Consider the following 24,646-nt stretch of genomic DNA (forward strand, 5'->3'; position numbering starts at 1 on the left):
TGATTACACTTACCAAAACTGATTCAAGAACAGGTAAATCAATTAAATGGTCCTATATCACCTAAGGAAACAGAAGCTGTCATCAAAATTCTCCCATGCAAAAAAAGTCCAAGACTGGCTGGTTTCAACACAAAATTCTACCAGAACTTTGCTGGAGACCAAGAATCCCAGGCATGTAGTCACGACGGATGCTGGTGCTGGAGGCTGCAACTAGCCTTGACCACCTGGATAGATTGCTTCCTGAGACCAGGAACCACCCCTCGCCTGATTCCCCCACCTGATTCCCCCACCTGATTCCCCCACCTGACTCCCCCACCTGACTCCCCCACCTGACCAGAATCACGAGATAGCCTCCTGTCCTTCTCCCTCCAATTTTTTACTTCCTTATTCTTTGAGCTTAAAAGCAAAAGCCTTGCCCCACAATAAACGAGACTTTGACAAGGAAAACTGCTTGGTCTCGTTCTTCTCTCTCGCCCGTTTTTCTTCAGGCTTGGCCCTCTTCGAAGACCCCACGAATTACTAGTCCCGCAGGCGGGTACAAGTGGCGCCAAACGTTGGGCACGAAGCAGGGACCACTGCCGGATGGAAGTCCTCATGGATTGATCCGGATCGCTCAGAAAACGCCACGACGAACCGAAAGTAAGATCGGCTGCTCGCGACTCCTAAAGACATACGTTCCTGCCACTCACGGGAAAAAGATACGTCGGGTAAGTCTTTCTCCATCCCATAAAAATGGGCCAACAGTTGTCTAAGGAGGCTGTTTTTATTCGTGACCTCAAGACATCGCTCAGGGAGAGAGGAATTAGAGTTAAGAAAAAGGATTTAATTAAGTTCTTTATTTTTGTGTCGGAAATTTGTCCATGGTTTGTTATTGATGGGCCAGAGATTAATGCAAAAAGGTGGGATCAGGTCGGAGCTGCCTTCTGGAAGACCTTAGAGAATGGGGGCCCAGACCAGGTCCCCGTGCAAATTTTTTCTTATTGGAATCTTATTAGAGATATCATACAATCCCCAACCTCCCTATCGAGAGGGATTGTCACCTTGGCCAAAAACTTTACTAAACCACTTTCCCGAAGTTCTTCGGTCTGTTCCCAGAGGCCCTCCAGCCGAGATAACCATCCCCCTTCACCGTGTCCTTCTGTTGCTATCCCCATACCCACTCCAGAGGAACGGGACACTCAACTAGGAGCCCGCCCTAAGCAACCTCGAACCTTATACCCTCCCCTCCCTAAAGAAAATAGTGATTCCCCCGTTACTACTGCTAATTCCCTAGTTTTCCTCGTTTTTCCTAAAGTAAGCCCTGACCAATTAGACCCCTCGGAGGAGGGCGAACTGGAGGAAGAGGCTGCCAGATACCACAACCCTGAGTGGCCGCCTACACATGGCAGCGCCCCACCGCCCTATGCCCCTCTTTCCTTGCCTGCCCTCCTCCCCTCGCCTCAATATTCCTCCCTCTTATTAAAGGCTAAAGAGGATCTTAGCAAACAGGTCATTGACCTCCGTGATGTCCTCACCCTACAGCGAGAATACACTGACCTTTCACAACAACTTACAGCAGTCCAGGAGGCTTTTCAAAGGTCCCTATTTGTTAAGCAACCCGCTGATAACTCCCCTAGAAAACTTAAACCCAAACCTATTTCCAAAAGTAAAAATTTAGCCCCCCTGACTCTTCCTGTTTTAACACGCCATCGGGTCCTTTTGGCCGATGAGAACGGGGAAGAAGACCCGGAGAATAAGATAGATTCTAATCAAGAGATAAACGAGGAGGAAGAAAATGAAACAGTCAGTGTCCCACTGGGAGCTTTAAACACCCCCCTACCTGCTGATGATGAGGAGGAATTTCAGGAACTTCACCGAGCCCCTAGTACTAAACTTACTGTTAGGCCTCTAAAGGTCGTCCTCGACACCGAATTCAAACCTCTCAAGTTTAAGACCCTTAGAGACTTAAAGAGTGCGGTGAGAGATTATGGCCCAAATGCCCCGTTTACCCTGTCACTTCTGGAAAGTCTCTCTGGGGAGGGATACCTTACACCAGCCGAATGGTTTAGAGTAACCCAGGCTGTGTTGACCAGGGGACAATTTCTGACATGGAAGGCAGACTTCTTTGATCGCTGCCAGACCCATGCCCGACTAAATCAGGCTAAGTCCAAAGGTGATTGGACCTTTGATAAATTAACAGGTCAGGGAGATTATCTGGCAGAAAGTAGACAATCAAAATTGCCCATTGTTTTGCTAGCCCAGGTAAAAGATGCTGCCATAAGAGCATGGAAAATAATTCCCTCTAAAGGATCCCTCACCACACCATTGGCAAAAATTTTACAAGGACCCCAAGAACCATATTCTGATTTTGTGGGAAGGCTTTTAGAAGCCGCTGAATGAATTTTGGGATCCAATAAAAGCGATAGTAAATTTATCAAGCAATTGGCCTTTGAAAATGCTAACACTTAGCCTCGCATCCTGAGCGTATCATTTTAGCTTTTTATGGTATCCAACCATGCTTGGGGAGAATGTCCTGCTTCAATGGCTGTAAAGGCCTGAATGATCATGGCTGCATCACACTGTTGTGAGACTCTAATCTTGCATATATACCACAGGCAAACCAAGGAGACCAACACCAGAAGGCCTGCTAACGCTCCCATGCCTGCCCATTCCTTCAGATGATTCATGGCTGCAGCAATCCATGTTGATAATCCTGTGGCTAGTCCTGCGTCCACTCTGGTAGAATTTACTGTGACAATGGCCACTCTCAGCTGCTCCATCGTAGTATCGAATTCTCCAGTCCAATTACCTAAAATATAGCTCGACAATTGTTTAGACAAATTTGCAGCACGGGAAAAATTCTCACTGCACTCAGGGTCAGCAGCTTTCGACCCAGAGAAGAGCATGTCTGATTGCATGCGGGTTGATGCCCCAGGTCCCGCCTCTGAGAAAAAGGTATCGGACGGGTCTGATGCTCTTTGGGTGGATGACACCTAAATGAACATCAGTACAAAGTCCCTATTTATTTCTAATATCAGAGATCAGACCTCTACTCTTGCCTGATGCGTCTAAAACAAAAAGGGGGAACTGTAGAGAGCTGCGGAATGCTATGCCTTAAAGATGGAGCTGGTTTCTGCCTTCCACCTTCCCGATGGTGAGTGCTCTCTGTCACGAACAATTCCACATTTAGCTAAGGCTGAGGATCTGGCTTGCTTCCATGTATGTGGACCTATCTGCATTGCCCCCGTGGCACGCCTGGGTTGGCTACCCAGAGGCTATTTAAGCTGTGGGCTGGCTTTCCCCAGGGTCCGAGGATTGTTCAAGGTTCCTGAATAAACTGCATTGGAAAAAAAAAAAAAAAAAAGAAAATGCTAACACTGCCTGTAAGGTCGTTCTTAGGGGACATACTAAAAATAAAAGTCTTGATGACTTCATAAGACTTTGCTCTGAAGTGGACCCCCTTTCCCATAAAATCTCCCAGAGTATCAATATGGCTATAGAGGCTGCTATACAACCTATTGTACAAGCAGTTAACCCTACCAGGGACTGCTTTAAATGTGGCCAGCCAGGTCATTTTGTCAAACAATGCCCAAAGATAGCCAATGCTGCAGGGCCGATCGGCACATCTCCTAATAATCACCCCACGACTCCGGGGGGTGCTATCCCTGCCACCATTTGCCCTCATTGCAAACGAGGTAAACATTGGGCTAATTGGTCCCGCTCCAAAACAGACGCAATGGGCAATCCCTTACCCTTCCTGCCCTCTTATCAGGGAAACGGATGGAGGGGCCAGCCCCGGGCCCCGAGACCTATCCCATTCCAACCAGCTTCGGGGACCAATCTAGAGCAGGTTCAGGGCTCCTCTTCGAGCCACATCAACCCTCCCAACTCTACCGAGCCACCGCAGGAAGTGCAGGGTTGGACCTGTGTGCCTCCACCGATACAATATTAAAACCAGAAGACGGGGTTTATATCCTCCCCACCGGGGTCTCCGGGCCCCCTCCTTCTGGTATGTCTTTTCTGATTTTGGGAAGGGCATCCTCTATTCTAAAAAGGGCTTACTATTCACCCCTCAGTGGTTGATAATGATTATACTGGGGAAATAAAAGTTTTAGCCAGCTCCACCCTGGGACCCATTTCTATTGCTAGAGGACAAAGAGTGGCTCAGGCCCTCCCTCTTCCTTTGCAGACTGACCGCCCAGCCCTTCATGGGCCTCGGAGAGATACTAAGCCAGGTCCTTCTGATATTTATTGGGTCCAGGCTATTACCCGTGACCGGCCCACTTTGCGTCTTCAATTAGACAAAAAATGGTTTAAGGGTATTATAGATACAGGAGCTGATGCCACTATAATTTCACGGGACCATTGGCCCTCGGCCTGGCCCTTCCAGCCTTCCTTAACCCATCTGCAAGGCATTGGCCAGTCCAAAAACACCTTGCAAAGTTCCAAAATTTTAACTTGGGAAGATCAAGAGGGAAATTCAGGAACAGTCCGCCCATTTATAATTGATAAACTGCCTATAAATTTGTGGGGGCGTGACCTCCTCAATCAAATGAAAATAATTATGTGTAGCCCTAATGAAAAGGTCACCAGCCAGATGCTCCATCAGGGTTTTATACCAGGTAAAGGATTGGGAAAAAGCAATCAAGGCATTACTCAACCTATTATTACACCACAAAAAGCTGATCGTCGGGGTTAGGTTATCAACATTTTTCCTAAGGGCCATCACACCCCGTGCACTACAGGCAGATAAAATTACTTGGAAGATTGATTTTCCTGTATGGGTGGATCAATGGCCCCTTTCGTCGGTTAAATTATCAGCGGCCACACAGTTGGTGCAGGAGCAGGTGGTCGCTGGACATATCGAGCCGTCCACTTCCCCTTGGAATACGCCCATTTTTGTTATACAAAAAAAGTCAGGAAAATGGAGACTTTTACAAGATCTTAGGGAAATTAATAAGACCATGGTCCCCATGGGGGCCTTACAGCCAGGCTTGCCCTCCCCAATTACTATTCCTAAGGGATTTTATAAAATACTTATAGACCTTAAGGATTGCTTTTTTTCTACTCCCCTCCACCCAGAGGACTGTAAACGCTTTGCCTTTAGCCTCCCCGTTGTTAATTTTATTGGACCTATGCCCCGTTTTCAATGGAGGGTGTTGCCACAGGGCATGGCCAATAGTCCCACTCTTTGTCAAAAGTATGTTGCTCAGACTATAGACTCGTTTCGCCTTCGCTGGCCTTCCCTCTATATTGTTCATTATATGGATGATATACTGCTGGCAGGCCCTGATGCTTCTCATCTTCATACTGTTTCACAACAGCTTATACAAGCCCTTCAGCAAAGAGGCCTTCAAATTTCTCCTGATAAGGTCCAATTAAAACCCCCTACTTATTTTTAGGATTCGAGCTATTCCCTCATCGAGTTGTTTCTCAAAAAATACAAATAAGAAAGGATTACCTTCACACCTTAAATGATTTTCAACGGTTGTTAGGTGAAGTCAATTGGCTACGTCCCTACTTAAAATTAACCACTGGAGAGCTAAAACCTCTCTTTGATATCCTTAAGGGAAATACTGACCCCTCATCTCCCCGCCAATTTACCAAAGAAGCCCTTCATGCGTTAACCCTAGTGGAGGCTGCCATTGCTGATCAGTTTGTCACTTATTTTTCTTCCATTAAGCCTTTAAAATTTATTGTGTTTCCTACACCTTTTTCCCCTACTGCAGTTTTTTGGCAGGACAGCCTGCTTTTTTGGGTCCACCTACCCACCACATCCCCAAAAGTTCTTCCCACCTACCCCTCGTTAGTGGCCCAAATAATATGGCTAGGGAGGGAACAATCCCGCAAACTTTTCGGAAAAGATCCTGATATATTAATCATTCCATATAGCTCTTTCCAAGTTTCTTGGTTAATACAAAACGATGATCAGTGGGCTATAAGCTGTGTGTCCTTTCAGGGAAAGATTGATAATCATTACCCACCAGATGAGCTAATTCAATTTTTATATAAGACACCCATCATTTTTCCTAAGGTCACCAAACGTTACCCAATTCCTAATGTTAACTTGGTTTTTACTGACGGCTCCTCTAATGGCCAAGCCGCTTATTCCATTAATGGCAAAATTACACAGTTGCCTACCTCACATTTCTCAGCCCAGTTGGTTGAGTTACAAGCCATTACCGAGGTTTTTAAAGTCTTACCAAATTCCCCTTTTAATTTGTATACTGATAGTTCCTATCTTGCCTATTCTGTTCCCCTCTTAGAAACAGCCCCGTATATAAAACCCACAACCAATACAGCTCCCTTATTTTCTGCCCTCCAACGCCTTATTGATAATCATGTCCAACCCTTCTTTATTGGACACATAAGGGCACATTCGGACCAGGACCTCTGGCCCAAGGTAATAAGTTGGTGGATCAGGCAACACAACTTATAGGCCTGACACAAGACCTTGGCACCGGACTTCCTGAACCCTTGCGGCAGGTGCAGCTAGCCCATAAGCTACACCATTTAAATTCTCAAACACTCAGACAAAAATTTAAAATTACTAGAGAACAAGCTAGACAAATAGTTCATCAATGCAAAGGATGTGTAACCTTCCTGCCTGAGGTCCACTTGAGAATAAATCTCCGTGGGCTTATCCCTGGAGAATTATGGCAGATGGATGTCACCCACATAACTGCCTTTGGCAAACTAAAATATATTCATGTCACTATTGATACCTATAGTGGGTTCATATTTGCTACTCCTCAGGCTGGAGAAGCTACAAAAAATGTTATTAATCATGTCTTGGCGTGCCTAACGGTTCTTCCTCAACCCAGAACGATAAAAACAGACAATGGGCCTGGATATGCAAGCAGCGCCTTTAAACAATTTTGCCTGCAATTGGGCATCAGACATGTCACGGGCATCCCCTATAACCCACAGGGGCAGGATATTGTGGAAAGAGCCCATCAAACGCTTAAAAATACAATAATTAAATTACAGTCAAATGGGGGAATGATTTACCCTCTCACAGGAAATTATAAAAACTTGCTTAATCATGCACTTTTTGTAATAAATTTTCTTACATTGGATCAAGAAAGGAGATCTGCTGAAGATCGCTTATGGCACCCTACCACTGCCAAGAATTATGCACAAGTGCTTTGGAAAGACCCCTTAACATCTAAATGGCAGGGGCCTGACCCCGTACTTATCTGGGGCAAGGGACATGCCTGTGTCTATGATACACAAGACGGTAATGCCAGATGTCTACCTGAAAGGTTAATAAAACCATATAACCCATCCAGGGAAACCCCTGAGAATATTTCTGCTTGTGTTTAATTACAGCAAAAAAAAAAATGATAAAGACCACTGGACTGTTATTCATAATGCTAGCCGCCATAGAACCTCTCATTGGCTCCAGCAAGTCAGCTTATCAAGTATTCAATTATACTTGGCAAGTCATTAATGAAGCAGGTGATGTTGTCAATGCCACTTCCCAGGTGAGCTACCAAATACCCTGGCCCACTCTGGAGGTTGATTTATGCACCCTTGCACTTGGTGCCAAAGAGGCCTGGGGTACACCTATGCATTACATGCCTCAACCCAAGCCTTTAAATGTAGGCCCCCTCCATTCTCAACCAGGATGCGATAATTTCTTGGCTAGATCCTTCCTGTCCTTGGAACCTATCTATGTTTGCCCAGGACCCACCCACAGAAGCAGGTCCCTTTCTAGCTGTGGCCTCAATTTGGACTATTTCTGTGCCTCCTGGGTCTGTGAAACCACGGGAGATACCTATTGGGAACCTTCCTCCTCTTGGGATTATATTACTGTAAGAAGAAAAGACCCTGCTGATCGTTTGCTCGAGCTATGCAAAAATCAGTGGTGTAACCCCATTCTTATTTCCTTCACGGAGGCAGGCAAAAAGGCTCAATGGGAAAACCTTCGAGGATATGACTGGGGTCTTAGACTATATACTATTGGAAAAGATCCTGGTCTCACCTTTAAAATTAAATTACTTAAGACACCTCCTCAATACCCAAAGGTTGCAATAGGACCAAATCCTATTTTGCATCAACCCTCAAAAAATCAAATAAGAAAGACTCAGGCAAAAACATTTCCTACTTCCTGGACCCCGAGTGCCATCACCGGGCGCACTCCATTCCAGCCCACGTTGCCTGCAGGGCCACCCTCGTCTGCAGGTCTTATCTTATCTATGATTAATGCTTCTATAGAGGCCATACATCAAACCAACATCACTGATTTTCAGGAATGCTGGGTTTGTTACTCACCACGGCCACCATTCTACGAGGGCTTATCCTTATCCTTAGAAGTAATTACAACAAATGATCCTAATGCCTTACAATGGCAGCACCCAGAAGGGGTCGGCCTTACAGTCACACAGGTGTCTGGAATTGGAACGTGCCTATTGGGACCTTTTATGCTTCCCCCGGTGGCCCTACAAGAAACTTGCAATATTACTCTTGTTGTAAATTCAAGCTTTACATATATTGCTGCACCTAATGGCACTTATTTTGCCTGCTCCACTGGTCTTACTCCCTATCTTGTAAGCTCCACCTTTTTAGCCCATAGAGATTATTGTGTCCTTGTACGGCTTTTCCCAAGACTGACTATACATTCTAAGGATGAATTCCTTCAGTTTTGGGAAAAAGGGGTACGTCCATCTCGAGTTAAACGCGAGCCCTTGAGTGCCATTACTCTAACTGTAATTCTAGGGCTTGGAGCCGCTGGAGCTGGTACAGGCATAGCCTCCCTAATTACCTCCCAGTAACAATTTAATCAACTGTCCCTGGCAGTGGACAAAGACCTACAAGATTTGCAAAAAGGCTTGCAGGACCTAAAAGATTCTATGGTGTCCTTATCTGAGGTAGTTTTACAAAACAGGCGCAGTCTAGATTTGGTTTTTCTCCAGGAAGGCGGACTTTGCGCTGCACTCAAGGAAGAATGCTGCTTTTACACTGACAAAACAGGTTTAGTGCAAAGCAGTATCGATAAAGTTTGCTCCAGTTTGGAGGAACGAAAACAGAACAGAGAGAAACAAGAGTCCTGGTATCAAAATTGGTTTTCCACTTCTCCTTTATTATCCACCCTTCTTCCTTCTATCCTCGGTCCTTTCGTGGGTCTTGTCCTTCTCCTCTCCTTTGGACCTTGGGCATTTAAAAGACTAACTTCCTTTGTTAAAGAACAGGTGGAAACGCTTAACAAAGGCTCTGCGTTATTTCATTACCACCAGCTGGCTGTTACCGATAGCAGTCAGGAGTCCCCTGATGTGCCTGAGGAAGATACCTCAACAGCCTTTGACTTCACCCTGCTAGCCAGAGAGTCTCACCCCCGTAAATATTTTAAATGGCTGCGGAGCTATCAGTGATGGGAATATTATGATGCCAAGCCCAGGGGCACACCTACGAAGCTGTGATCGCAGCCAGCAACGGGAGTATTGTGAGTCCACACTTTGGAGGCAATTCACATAGCCTAAGACAGGCTGGTCACCTCACAATAGCCGTGACCACAGCCAATGACGGGATTATTGTGAATCCAAGAGTGGAGCCAACTCACATAGCCTAAGACAGGCGGATCACCTCATATAACGGTGCTGGGCTTGGATGCTCATCATATAGCCTAAGACAGATACTTTGCCCATCTTTCTTTATTACAAGAAAGGGGGAGATGCCGGAGACCAAGAATCCCAGGCATGTAGTCACGACGGATGCTGGTGTCGGAGGCTGCAACTAGCCTTGACCACCTGGATAGATTGCTTCTTGAGACCAGGAACCACCCCTCACCTGATTCCCCCACCTGATTCCCCCACCTGATTCCCCCACCTGACTCCCCCACCTGACCGGAATCACGAGATAGCCTCCCGTCCTTCTCCCTCCAATTTTTTACTTCCTTATTCTTTGAGCTTAAAAACAAAAGCCTTGCCCCACAATAAACGGGACTTTGACAAGGAAAACTGCTTGGTCTCGTTCTTCTCTCTTGCCCGTTTTTCTTCAGGCTTGGCCCTCTTCGAAGACCCCATGAATTACTAGTCCCGCAGGCGGGTACAGAACTTCAAGGAAGAGTTAAAACAAATACTCTTCAAACTATTCCACAAAATAGAAACAGAAGGAACATTACCAAATTCGTTCTATGAAGCCAAAGTCACCTTGGTACCTACCTAAACCTCACAAAGACCCAACAAAGAAAGAGAATTTCTGACCAATGTCTCTTATGAACATTGATACTAAAATACTCAATAAAATACTCTCATACAAAATCCAAGAACACATCCCTGATCTCAAGCTGTACTATAGAGCAACAGTAATAAAAACTGCATGGTACTGGCATAGAAACAGAATGGTGCATCAATGGAGTTGAATAGAAGACCCAGAAATATACCCACAGATTTATGGACACCTGATTTTTCATAAAGAAGCCAAAATAATACAATGGAAAAAAGATAGTGTCTCCAAAAATTTTTCTGGTCTAAATGGATGTCTACATGTAGAAAAATGCAAATAGATCTATATTTATTAGCCTGCATAAAAGTAAAGTCCAAGTGGATCAAACACCTCAATTAAAAAAAAAAACAAACCAGACACACTAAACTTGTTAGAATAAAAAGTGGGGAAGAGCCTTGAACACAATGGCACAGGAGTCAACTTCCTGAACAGAACGCCAACAGAGCAGGATATAAGATCAATAATCAATAAATAGGACCTCATGAAACTGAAAAATTTCAGTAAAGCGAAGGACCTATCTTCAGAACAAAACAACAGCCTAAAGATAAGAAAAAATTCTTAACCAACCCTATATCTGACAGAGAGCTAATATCCAGAATAAATAAAGAACTTAAGAGGTTAAACAGCAACAAATCAAGTAATCCAATTAAAAAATGGAGTACAGAACTAAAGAGCAAATTCTCAATATAAGAACATCGAATATCAAAGAAACACTTTGTTCAACATCCTTAGTCATCAGGAAAATGGAAATGAAAATGATCCTGTGATTTCACCTTACACCTATCAGAATGGCTAAGATCAACAACTTAAGTGACAACACATGCTAGAAAGGATGTGGAGAAAGGGGAATCCTCCTCCATTGCTGGTGAGAATGTAAACTTATACAACCACTTTGGAAATCAATCTGGTGCTTTCTCAGACAATTAGGAATAGTGCTACCTCAAGACCCAGCTATACCACTCCTAGGCATATACCGAAAAGATGCTAAAGTATACAACAAGGACTTTTATTCAGCCACGTTTATAGCAGCTTTATTTGTAATAGACAGAAGCTGGAAATAACACAGATGTCCCATATTTGAGGAATGGATACAGAAATTGTGGTATTTTTACCCAATGGAATACTACTCAGCAATTAAAAACAAGGAAATCATGAAATTTGCAGGCAAATGGTGGGGTCTAGAGAAGATCATCCTGAGTGAGGTATCCCAGAAGGAGAAAGACACACATGGTATGTACTCACTTATAAGTGGATACTAGACATATAATATCGGATAAACTTAAAAAAAATTGTACACCTAAGGAAGCTAAGCAAGAAGGAGGACCCTGGGAAAGATGATCAATCCTCACTTAGAAAGACACATAGGATGGACATTGGAAGGAGCAAACAAGAAACAGGACAGGAGGCTACCACAGAGGGCCTCTCAAAGACTCTTTCCAGCAGTATATAAAAGCAGATGCTGAGACTCATAACTAAACTTTGGGTAGTGTGCAGGGAATCTTATGAAAGAAGTGGCAGATATTAAGACCTGAAGAGGATAGGAGCTCCATAAGGAGAGTAACAGTTCCAAAATAACTGGGCACAGGGGACTTTTCTGAGACTGACACTCCAACCGAGGACCATACATGGATATTACCTAGAACTCCTGCTCAGATGTAACACATGGCAGTTGAGTGTCCAAGTGGGTTCCCTAGTGATGGGAACAGAGACTGACAAGAACTCAGTGGCCAGCTCTTTGATCACCTCCTCATGAGGGGGAAACAGCCTTGCCAGGTCACAGAGGAGGACAATGCAACCAGTCCTTGTGCGACCTGATATGCTAGGGTCAGATTGACGGGGAGGAGAGCCTCCCCTATCAGTAAACTTGGAGAGGGTCAAGGGGGAGTTGAGGGAAGGAGGGTGAGATTGGAAGGGGGCTACGGCTGGGATACAAAGTGAATAAACTGTAATTAATAAAAATAAATTAATTTAAAAAGAACCTCAATAAATTATATACAATTATTTTCCCATATTATAACATTAGAATTCCTTTTCAGATCCCTTACTACCAAGGGTAGAAGTACACAGATTGAAATATTACTGCGACCTCCACAAGGAGATCAATACAGCCAACAAATCTGGGCCCATGGGAGCATGCAGAGCCTGATGCACAAACCAAGGACCATGTATGCAGAGGACCTAGCCCCCCTGCTCAGATGTATCCAGTAGGCAACTCAGTCTCCATATAGGCTCCATAGTAAGGGGATCATGGACTGTCTCTGACATGGTCTAGGTTGTGTGCTCTTTGATCACTTTCTTCTGGTGGGGTGACCTTGTCAGGCCATGGAAGAAGAGGATGCAGGCAGTCTTAATAAGACTCCATAGGGTAGGGTCAGATAATAGGGAAGGGCTTCCCTTTTCTGTGGACTTGGGAAGGAGCATAGGGGCAAGAGAGAAGGAGGTTGGGACTAGGAGGAGATGAGGGAGGAGCTAAAATAGGTATGCAATGTGAAGAAATTATATAACATAATTTATAAATTTATAAATAAATAAAAATATTTTAAAAATGTTACTTGCAAAATCCCCACAGTACTTACTGCAATTGTGACCACTGGTATAAACTCTCTCCTACTTTCTGTTGCAATCTTTATATGTTTTCACACAAAGAAGGTAGGAAAAAGTGTATGTAGAAGAAGAAAAATTACCTATAGTAGCATGAAGACTTAAGAAACAAATGAAAGAGAAAATAAGAAAAAAATCTAAGTACTTAATTGTGAACCTATGGTACCTAATGAAATTAAGGATCCAGATAGAGAGCCCATTGAACCTATGGCTCCACTTTTTAGTAAAATTGAGGAACAGAAAACACTTCCACTAACTTTCCCAGTTAGAAGGGAACAAATGGCAAAAAATGGTAAAAATTTACAAAATGGACAATTTGCTTGGAATCATGTTAAAATGCAAGATCTTAAATATTTTAAAGAATCAGTTGTAACTTATGACATGAACTCACCCTGTGTGAAAGAAATGTTAAATACTTGGTCCACCTAAAGCAGGCTTATCCCCCAAGACTGCAAAATTTTGCAGCAGCTGCACTAGAAGCCAGTCCTCAATTACAGTAGCTGACATGGTGAAGAGAAGAGGCTACAATTGTAAAAGATCTTAATAGGTCTAAAGATGAAAGATCAATTGTCACGAGAAAGTATGCATGCTGATTTACTAAGGCCAAAAATTTTTGATGGCTCTATTATCATACAATGTACTTTAGTAGCTTTTTTTTTAATTTTATTTTTTTCTTATCAGTTACATTTTATTAACTCTGTATCCCAGCCGTGTTCAGATCCCTCATTCCCTCCCAGTCCCTCCCTTCCTCCCTCATCTCCACCATGCCCCTTTCCAAGTCCACTGAAAGGGGGGGACCTCCTCCCCATTCAGCCGATCCTGTTTTATCAGGTATCTTCAGGACTGGCTGCAAAGTCCTCCTCTGTGGCCTAACAGGACTGCTCCTCCCTTGGGGGGTGGGGAGGCCAAAGAGCCAGTCATTGAGTTCCTGTTAGAAATAGTCCTTGTTCCCCTCATTTTGGGAAACCAATTGGTTACTGAGCTACCACAGGCTACATCTGAGCAGAGGTTCTAGGTTGTATCCATACATGGTCCTTGGTTGAATGTCAGTCTCAGAAAAGACCCTGTGCCCAGATATATTTGGTCCTTGTGGAGCTCCTATCCTTTCCAAATCAGACTAACTCCCCTTCTTTCTTATGATTTCCTGTACTCTGCCAAAAGTTTGGTCATGAGTCTTTGCTTTGAAAACACTGCTAGTTAGAGTCTTTCAGATGCGCTCAGTGGACTCCTGTCATACATTCAATGCACATCCCATCTGTCTTTCTAAACGAGGATTGATCATCTTACCCCATGTCCGCTCTCTTGATTATCTTTTTTAGGTGTATAGATTTCATTATGTTTATCATATCTTATAGGTATATATAAGTGAGTATATACCGTGTTTGTCTTTCTCCTGCTGCAATATTTCACTCAGAATGATCTTTTCTAGATCCCACAATTTGCCTGCAAATTTCAGGATTTCCTCCTTTTTGATTGCTGAGTAGTATTCCATTGTGTAAAAATACCACAATTTCTGTACCCATTCCTCCGTTGATGGACTTCTAGGTTGTTTCCAGGTTCTGGCTATTACAAATAAAGCTGCTATGAACATGGTTAAGCAAATATCCCCTTTGTGTACTTGAGCAAAATTTGGGTATATACCTAGCAGTGGTATAGCTGGGTCTTGAGAAAGCACTATTCTTAATTGTCTTAGAAAGCTCTAGATAGCTTTCCAGAGGGGTTGTACCAGTTTACATTCCCACCAGCAGTGGAGGAGGGTTCCCCTTTCTCCACAACCTCTCCAGCATGTGTTATCGCTTGAGTTTTTCATCTTGGCCATTCTGATGGGTGTAAGGTGATATCTCAGGGTCGTTTTGATTTGCATTTTCCTGATGGCTAATGAGGATGAGCATTTCTTTAAGTGTTTTTCTGCCATTTGATATTCCTCTGTCGAGAATTCTCTGTTTAGCTCTGTTCCCCATTTTTTAATTGGATTACTTGGTTTGCTGCTTTTCAGCTTCTTTAGTTCTTTGTATATACTGTATATTAGTCCTCTGTCAGATAAAGGGTTAGTGAAGATTCTTTCCCAATCTGTAGGCAGTCGTTTTGTTTTGATGACAGTGTCCTTTGCTTTACAGAAGCTTTTCAGTTTCATGAGGTCCCATTTATTGATTGTTGCTCTTAGAGCCTGTGCTGTTGGTGTTCTGTTCAGGAAGTTGTCTCCTGTGCCAATGAGTTCTAGGCTGTTCCCCAATTTTCTTGTAACAGCTTTAGAGTATCTGGTTTTATGCTGAGGACTTTGATCCACTTGGACTTTAGTTTTGTGCAGGGTGATAAATATAGATCTATTTTCATTTTTCTGCATGTGGACATCCAGTTGGACCAGCACCATTTGTTGAAGATGCTGTCTTTTTTCCATTGATTGGTTTTAGCTTCTTTGTCAAAAATCGAGTATTCATAGGTGTGTGGGTTTATTTCTGGATCTTCTATGCAGTTCCTTTGATCCTCCTTTCTGTTTTTTATGCCTATACCATGCAGTTTTTATTACTATTGCTCTGTAGTACAACTTGAGATCGGGGATGGAGATACCTCCAGATGAACTGTTGTTGTACAGGATTGTTTTGGAGATTCTGGGTTTTTTGTTTCTCCATATGAAGCTGAGAATCATTTTTTCAAGGTCTGTAAAGAATTGAGTTGGTATTTTGATAGGAATTGCATTGAATCTGTAGATTGCTTTTGGCAGGATGGCCATTTTCACAATGTTAATCTGACCAATCCATGAGCACAGGAGATCTTTCCATCTTCTGATATCTTTTTCAATTTCTTTCTTCGGAGACTTGAAGTTTTTCTCAAACAGGTCTTTCACTTGCTTGGCTAGAGTCACACCAAGCAAGTGTTATTAGTGGCTATTGTGAAGGGTGTTGTTTCCCTAATTTCTTTCTCAGCCCTTTTGTCTTTGGTATACAGGAGGGCTTCTGATTTTTTGAGTTGATTTTATATCCTGCCACTTTGATGAAGGTGTTTATCAGCTGGAGGAGTTCTCTGGTTGAATTTTCTGGGGTCACTCATATATGCTATCATATCATCTGCGAATAGTGACACTTTGACCTCTTCCTTTCTGATTTGTATCCCCTTGATCTCCTTTAGTTGTATTATTGCTCTGGCTAGTACTTCAAGTACTATGTTGAAGAGGTATGGAGAGAGTGGGCAGCCTTGTCTTGTTCCTGATTTCAGTGGGATTGATTTAAGTTTCTCTCCATTGAGTTTGATGTTAGCTATAGGCTTGCTGTATATTGCCTTTACTATGTTGAGATATGTGCCTTGTATTCCTGATCTCTCCAAGACTTTAAACATGAAAGGGTATTGGACTTTGTCAAATGCTTTTTCAGCATCTGAGGAGATGATCATGTGATTTTTCTCCTTCAGTTTGTTTATGTGGTGGATTGCATTGATGGATTTCCATATGTTGAACCACCCTTGCATGCCTGGGATGAAGCCTACTTAGTCGTGGTGGATGATATCTTTGATGTGTTCTTGGATTCGGTTTGCAAGTATTTTATTGAGTATTTTTGCATCAATGTTCATAAGAGAGATAGGTCTGAAGTTCTATTTTTTTTTTTTTGTTTGGTCTTTGTGTGGTTTAGGTATCAGGGTGACTGTCGCTTCATAGAATGAGTTTGGTAATGTACCTTTTGTTTCTATTTTGTGGAATGGTTTGAGGAGAATTGGTGTTAGCACTTCTTTGAAGGTCTGGTAGAATTCCGTGCTAAAACCATCTGGCCCAGGGCTTTTTTTGGAGGGGAGACTGTGAATGACTGCATCAATTTCCTTGGGGGATATAGGGCTATTCAGTCTTTCTACCTGATCTTGACTTAATGTTGGGAGGTAGAATCTATCAAGAAAATTGTCCATGTCATTTAGGTTTTCAAATTTTGTGGCATATAGGCTTTTGTAGTATGACCTAATAATTGTTTGGATTTCCTCAGTGTCTGTGGTTATGTCCCCATTTTCATTTCTGATTTTGCTGATCTGGATAGTTTCTCTCTGCTTTTTAGTTAGTTTGGCTAAGGGTTTGTCTATCTTGTTGATTTTCTCAAAGAACCAGCTTTTTGTTTCATTGATTCTTTGAATAGTTTTATTTGTTTCTAATTGATTTATTTCTGCCCTGAGTTTGATTATTTCCAGCTGTCTGTTCCTCTTGGGTGTATCTGCTTCTTTTGTTTCTAGGGTTTTCAGTTGGGCCATTAAGATGTTTGTATGTGATGTTAAGAATTTCTTCTTGCAGGCACTTAGTGCTATAAATTTTCCCCTGAGCATTGCTTTCAATGTGTCCCATTTATTTGGGTATGTTGTGCCTTCATTTTCATTGAATTCTAGGAAGTCTTTAATTTCTTTCTTTATTTCTTCCTTAACCCAGCTGTCATTGAGTAACAAGTCGTTCAGTTTCCATGTGCGTGTAGGCTGTTTGTTATTTCTGTTGTGGTTGAGGTCCAGCTTTAGTCCATGGTGGACAGATAGAATACAAGCGATTATTTCAATCTTTTTGTATCTGTTGAGGCTTGCTTTATGACCAACTATATGGTCTATTTTAGAGAAGGTTCCATGTGGTGCTGAAAAGAAGGTATACTCTTTTGAGTTTGGATGAAAAGATCTGTAGACGTCTATTAGGTCCATTTGATTTAGGGTCTCTGTGAGTTTTTATGTTCCTATTTGTTTTCTGTCTAGTTGATCAGTGCCTTGGTGAGAGTGGAGTGTTGAAGTCTCCCACTATTAGGGTATTAGGATCAATGTGTAATTTAAGCTTTAATATTGTTTCATTTACGAATGTAGGTGCTCTTGTATTTGGGGCATAGATATTCAAAATTGTGATGTCCTCTTGGTGGATTTTTCCTTTGATGAGAATATAGTGGCCTTCCTTATCTTTTTTGATTAACTTGGGTTGAAAGTCTATTTTATTAGATATTAGTATGGCTACTCCCGCTTGTTTTCTGGAACCATTTGCTTGAAAGACATTTTTTCCAGCCCTTTACTCTGAGGTATTGTTTATCTTTGTTGCATAGGTGTGTTTCTTGGATGCAACAGAATGATGGATCCTGTTTCCACAATCATTCTGTTAGTCTGTGTCTTTTTATTGGGGAGTTGAATCCATTGATGTTGATAGAAACTAATGACCAACAATTGTTACTTACTTTAGATGTGGGGTTTGTGGTGTCACTGAGTTTCATTGCTTGTATTCTTTTGTTTTTTTTGTTGTTGTTGTTGTTGTGTAGTTATCTATTTCCTTTGTTTCCTTAGATGTAGTTGTTTTCCTTGGTTTGGAGTTTCCCTTCTAGTAACTTCTGTAGAGCTGGGTTACTATGTAGATGTTGTTTCAATTTGGTTTTGTCTTGGAATATTTTGAATTCTCCGTCTATGTTGATTGAAAGTTTTGCTGGGTATAGTAGTCTGGGCTGGAGTCTGTGGTCCCTTAAGGACTGTATGATTTCTGTCCAGGCCCTTCCGGCTTTCATAGTTTCTGTTGAGAAATCTAGTGTGATTCTGATAGATCTACCTTCATATGTTACTTGGCCTTTTTCACTTGCTGCTTTTAGAATTTTTTCCTTGTTCTGTAGGTTCAGTGTTTTGACTATGATGTGACATGAAGAATTTCTTTTCTGGTCTAGTCTACTTGGTGTTCTGTAGGACCCTTGTATGTTTATGGCCATCTCCTTCTTTAAGTTGGGAAAGTTTTCTTCTATAATTTTCTTGAAAGTATTTTCCAGACCTTTGAGCCTGATGTCTTCTTTTCCTTCTACTCCTATTATTCTTAGGTTTTGTCTTTTCATGGTGTCCTTGATTTCTTGGATGTTTTGTGTTTGGAACTTTTCTGATTTTATTTTTTCTTTGAGAGACGTGTCAATTTCTGCAAGTGTATTTTCGGTTCCTGAGATTCTTTCTTGCATCTCTTGTATTCTGTTGGTGATGCTTACCTTTGTAGTTCCTGATCTTTTCTCTATGTTCTCCAGCTCCTATTTGTCTTTTCTTTATTAATTCTAATTCTGTTTTCAGGTCTTGCACCATTTCCTTCATCTGTTTGAATGTGGAGTCTTGCTTTTCAATGACAGCTTCTATTTTTTTTCCGTTTCCTCTCAATGTATCAGTAATTGTGCCTCTACTTCTTTGGGTATGATTGCTTGTATTTCTGTGAGAGCTTTGTGTATTTCTTCTTTATTTGCCTTCATTTGTGTACACATTTCTTTGAGAGCTTTGTGCATTTCTTCTTTGTTTGCCTCAATTTTCGTGGTCATTTCTCTGAGAGCACGATTTATTTCTCTTGGTTAGTCTGGATATTTCTCTGAGGGTTTTGTTCATTTCATCTTTTTGGGCCTCTAATAGCTGGAGAAACATAGTTTTGAAGTCGTTTTCTTGTATATCTAGTGAATTGAAGTGTCCATTGTTTTGTGGAGTTGCTGGTGAGGTCATTATGTCCTGATTTTTGTTGGGAGTGTTCTTACGTCTGCCTCTAGCCATCTGGTTATTTATAATCCTCACTGTTTGTTCCTCAGGATTGTAGTTCGGGCTATGATCCTCTCTTTCTGTTTTCTGGACTATTTTTTCAGGAAGATGAGAGAGGTTCACTGGTTTGGGAGTGTGCACTGTGGTTTCAGTTTTGCCTAAGTAAGGAATGTGATGCTGGCGCTATTCACATAAGCTTTTAGCGGGCACAGTGTGCATGGGCAGATTCTCTGACTATTGCAGTGGCCTGCAAGCCACTATTACGCAGTTCTGTCTGAGATCCAGGGATTGTTTGCCTGGATTACACTGGTGGACCCGCAAGGCAGAGGCTTCAATGTTGGGGTCGCTATCCCAAGAATCCCTATGATGCCCACACTAGGGGTGTGGGTGGCAAGGATCTCGTCTGGTTGCTTCTGTGGAGAGGCCCTGAATCTGGGGCAATCTCTCCCTAGAAGGCTCACTCACTCTCTTGCAGGACCAGTTGGAATACACAGGGGTTCCCCTTGCTCATTACTCTCTGATTTGGTCCTGCTGCGGAGAGTGAACGGGTAGGCTAACAGTCAGCTCTGTGACACTGTGGCTGCAGGACTCGGTGTCCACCTTTCCTGTGTGCTGCCTCTTTGTCCTTTCCCTCTGCCAGGAGGGGTTATTTTGACTGGTCCTAGGGTGGCACAGGAAAGAGTTAGGTTGAGTGTTCTCAATCCCATATCCCGGGCCCAGATCTCTCTGCCAGAAGCAGCCTGGCGGTAGAACCTATGTTTGCTGATCCCGAGAGAGTATCAGGTAGGGTTGAGTGTCCTCAGATCCAGAGCTTGGGTTTCTCTGCTAGGGACCGCTGGGTGAGCTGGAGAGAGGGTGCTGTGTCCTTGGCAGGCTGCCTCACTGTCCTTCCCCTCTGACGTTCCCCTCTGCTAGGGCAAGCTTATGGAGGTGCTCTCAGGGAAGTGTCAGAAGGGGTTAGGCCTTCTCAGTCCGATCCTGAGCCAGGGTTTCTCTGCCAGGGGTTGGGGGGGGGCGCCGGTGATAGAACTTGCTGCTAGACCTTATTGCGCTGGACCCAGGAGAATCTCAGGACGTGTAGAATGACCACAGTCCCAGATCCCAAGCTGTAGTTTGTTTGCTAGGAGCAGCTGGCAGCACTGGAGTTCCGGCACTGTGAAGCCACTGTGTGCCTCTTTATCCTTCTGCTGTGCAGTGGCAAGGTTATGGCAGCATTTGGGGGCGTGCCCGAAAGGATTTGGTTTTCTCAGCCCCGATCTTGGGTTGGGGTACAGACAATGTGGTCTGTGGCAGATTCTGCTGGCTGCCTCCTGCCTCCTCCCAGGACAGAGTAGGGATTTTGAGCTGGGCAAGCAGCTGCTCTCCGTGTGCCGCAGTGGGAGCTCAGTTGTGATGGTGGTGGGTACCCGTGGTCAGAGAGACCTTCCAGGGAAAGACTGGGTGACCCGTGATCAGACTCGCAACTTTGCTTCCCCATGGGGTTTTCTTGCGACTGGGACTCCCAGTCTCAGGCACCCTTGTGCCCACCAATCAGCCTGGGAAAGTGATCGGGACAGGCAGGCTTGTGGCACCAGCCTGGAGACCCAAAGCCCGCGTTAGCTGGGTTCTCTTCCGGGTTCTGGCTGGGCAGCCGAGAGTAGACCTGACCGATTCCCACGCCGTGGGAGCCTCCCCTCACTTAGGAAACAGGATCGCTGCAGTTTTAGGGCCCAGAGTTCAGTCTCCTTGTCGCTGCACGGAGTGTGTTGTCCTGCTTCTCAGACACAGTGTTCTCCCAGAGCTGCCATCTTGCCTTTAGTAGATTTAATATCATGGGATAAGGTATAGAAACAAGGGAAAATGTCTACGTCATCCACAAAGAGTATGTAATGCCACAGAGATAATTTTACTGACTTCTTCCATAGATCAAAGTCTGAGATAAACAGGGTAATATCAGATCCAGATACGAGACATGGTTTAACTGAAACTTATGCAAAGTACAAATGCAGAGCATAAAATTTTCCTTAGACCTTTAGAAGCTTGATCAGCACCCATGAATGAATGGATGAGAACTACAGCTGATATTGATCCAAATGGCTAGGTAATTGGACAAGCAATATCCAATAATGTTAGATATAAAATTGCCTGTTGTTTTAACTGTCGGGGACAATGTCATTTGAAAAAGGTTGTATACAAGGCATTTCTAGAAGTTTCTCAAGAAGACCTTCACCTTCCAAAATTTGTAGAGGGTATGGTGAAAATAAGCATTGGATTAATGAATGCTGATGAGTAAGTGATAAGTGAAGTAACCGCTTATTGAGGGGAAACTACCTAGGAGATAATACTGTAAAAACAGTTAACTCTATAAGGGGTTAGCTCCTACAATATCGTTTCCTGTCAGTAAAGGAATAGCTCATCCAAACTCGATTTGGGAGACCAAATAATGCATGCCCCAGAAGGAAACACTGCTCTGCACTTAGGAATCTATCCATCAAGGGCAAAGAAGCTCCACTAAATTCCGGAGGAATCAGAAGACTGACAGTCCTTTCTTTATAATGGTTAGCTGACAAGCCTGTGTGCATAGAACAATGGCCCTTGAATAAAAATAAATTACAGCTACTTGAACAACTTCTATAACAGCAGATGGAGCCTCAACATACAGAAGAGTATACAAGTCATTGGAATTCTGTATTTGTCATGAAAAATAAATCTGGAAATTGGAGGATGTTGACTGACATAAGATCTGTAAATAGAATGATCCAACATATGGGTCCAGTACAGACTGCAATCCCCTTATCGTTTCTATCTCCAAAAGATGGCCTATAAAAATAATTGACTTAAAAGAATGCTTCTTTACTATTCCTCTATAAGAGCAAGATAGATAAAAATTTGCTTTTGCAGAACATACCTATGTTCAAACTGAAATGATACCAAAAGGAAGTTCTTCTTCAATGAATGTTAAATAGTTCGCCCCTTTGTCCATATTTTGCATAGCAGTCACTTGAAATAATTTGCAATTTCCTCAGTTCATAATTTTCTATTATATGGATGATATCTTGTTTGCTTATTCTAATGCAAATACATTAAAGAGAATGTTTAACGACAGAAAAAGTATTTTACCTAATTGGTGTTTACAGATTGCTCCTGTAAAACTACAGAGAGAGGATTCTATCAACTATCTAGGATTTAAATAATGACAAGAAAAGATTGAACCACAAAAGTTGCAGATCAGAAGAGATCAGTTACAAACTGTTAATGGCTTTCAAAACTGATTGGGAGATATGAACTCCTTATAACATATTATTGGATTACCTACTCAAGAGTTGAGTAATTTGTTTCAAATTTTAGAAAGTGGTTTGTACTTAAACAGCCCTAGAAAATTAACAGATGAACTAGGAAAAATATGATCCATTTAGAGTAAAAATTGAAGCAATTGCGTGTGGACCAACTAGATCCTAAACTTGACTCTATTCTAGTTATCTTGACTTCTACTCATTCCCCTACTGGATTTATTATGCATAGACAAAATAATATTTTAGAATGTATCTTCTAAGCACATAAACAGAGTATAAAACTAAAATCTTTTGTTGAAAAGTGTCTGAATTGATTGTGGAAGGAAAAATAAGACTTTGTCAATTAACAGTAATAGACACAGTTGAAATTATAGTGCCTCATAGCAATGATGAAATTACCTCATTATGGATAAGACTAGCAAAGAGCCTGTAGCAGTTACTTGGTATCCAAAAAGCAACTCCATTTCATAAAAGGAACTAATTAGATCCTCCCTCCAAAAGGGACACCAATTTCTGAAGCTTCTATATTTTATACCAATGCAAAAAATAATGGCAAATTATTGCTATTATTTAATTTTTATTTTATTTTTTAAATTACAGTTTTTTCACTTTGTATACCTGCTGTAGCCCCCTCCTCCATCCCCTTCCAATCCCACCTTCCCTGACTCTTCTTCTCCCATGCCCCTCTCTTAGTCCAATGATAAGGGAGGTCCTCCTCCCTTCCATTTGACCCTAATCTATCAGGTCTCATCAGGAATGGCTTCTTTGTCTTCTTTTGTGAATTGGTAAAGCTGCTGGAGGTGGAGGTGATCAAAGAGCCATCCCATGAGTTCATGTCAGAGATGGTTCCTGTTCCTATTATTGGGGAGTCCTCTTGGACACTGAGCTGCCATGAAATGTCAAATTATACATAAGGAAATATAAGTAAAATTATTCAAAGCTCATATGCTTTGGTTCAAAAAACAAAGTTATATGCAATTCTTATTGTCTTATTAGATCTTTCTTGAAATTTTTATTATAATTACGATATTCAGAGAGGGTTGTATTGCATATAGAAACAGCTAAACTACTGATAATTCAGAATTAACATCATTATTTATATAATTCCAACAGACAATTCAAAACAGAAATTCTCCATTATATATCACCCATATTTGATTACATATGAGATTACCTGGTCCATTGGCACAAGAAAATGAAGAGATTGACCAATTTTTAAGAGAAGATGTGCTAGAAACCTTACGATTTCATAACAAACATCATGTTAACAGCAAAGGTTTAAAGAAAAACTTTTCATTATTTGGCAACAAGCCAAATAAATTGTAAAACTAAAATCACCTAATTGTTTTTTATACAAGTTCTATTGCCTTCTGGAAATAACTCCAAGAATACCTAAAGAAATCGAATTTAGCAGATGGATGTGTTTCTCTTTGAAGAATTTGAGAAACTATAGATTGTACATCATACCATTGATACATGTTGAGAATTTCAGGGGGCTTCTGCTTTAGTTCTGAAAAGTGTGATACTGTAATTGAATATTTGGTGGAAGTGATGGATATCACTTAAAAATACTCTTAAAAATCAAGGCTGATAATGCCCCTACATGTGTTTCCACTAAAATTAATCTTTTGTGTGTATTGAAACATGAAATATATTGCGAGTATCATCACAATCCAACAGGTCAAGCATTTATAGAAAGACCTAATTGTATCTTAAAGTAGATGCTTAATAAATAGGAAGGAGGAATAAGTATAGCCAGAAATAGACTGAATACTGCTTCATTAATTTAAGTTATTTGAATGCCAATGAGGGAGAAACAACAGCTGCTGAAAGACACTGGATTATAGAAAAAATTTGGATTAGATCAACCTATAAACTTTAAAGATGTTTTAATATCAAACTGGAAATCATGGAATCTTTTATGCTGGGGAAAAGATTTTGCCTATATTTCCACAGGTGATGAAAGACTGTAGGTTCCATCAAAACTGATAAGAATCCAATCCGAATAAGAGAAGTTCTACATTGAAGGCATGACTCAAGAATGACACAGAAAACTGATCCCCTACAGCATCAGTGACAGCTCAACAAGCTGG

This window comes from Meriones unguiculatus, chromosome X (assembly GCF_030254825.1).
Source record: "Meriones unguiculatus strain TT.TT164.6M chromosome X, Bangor_MerUng_6.1, whole genome shotgun sequence".
Taxonomy (NCBI): domain Eukaryota; kingdom Metazoa; phylum Chordata; class Mammalia; order Rodentia; family Muridae; genus Meriones; species Meriones unguiculatus.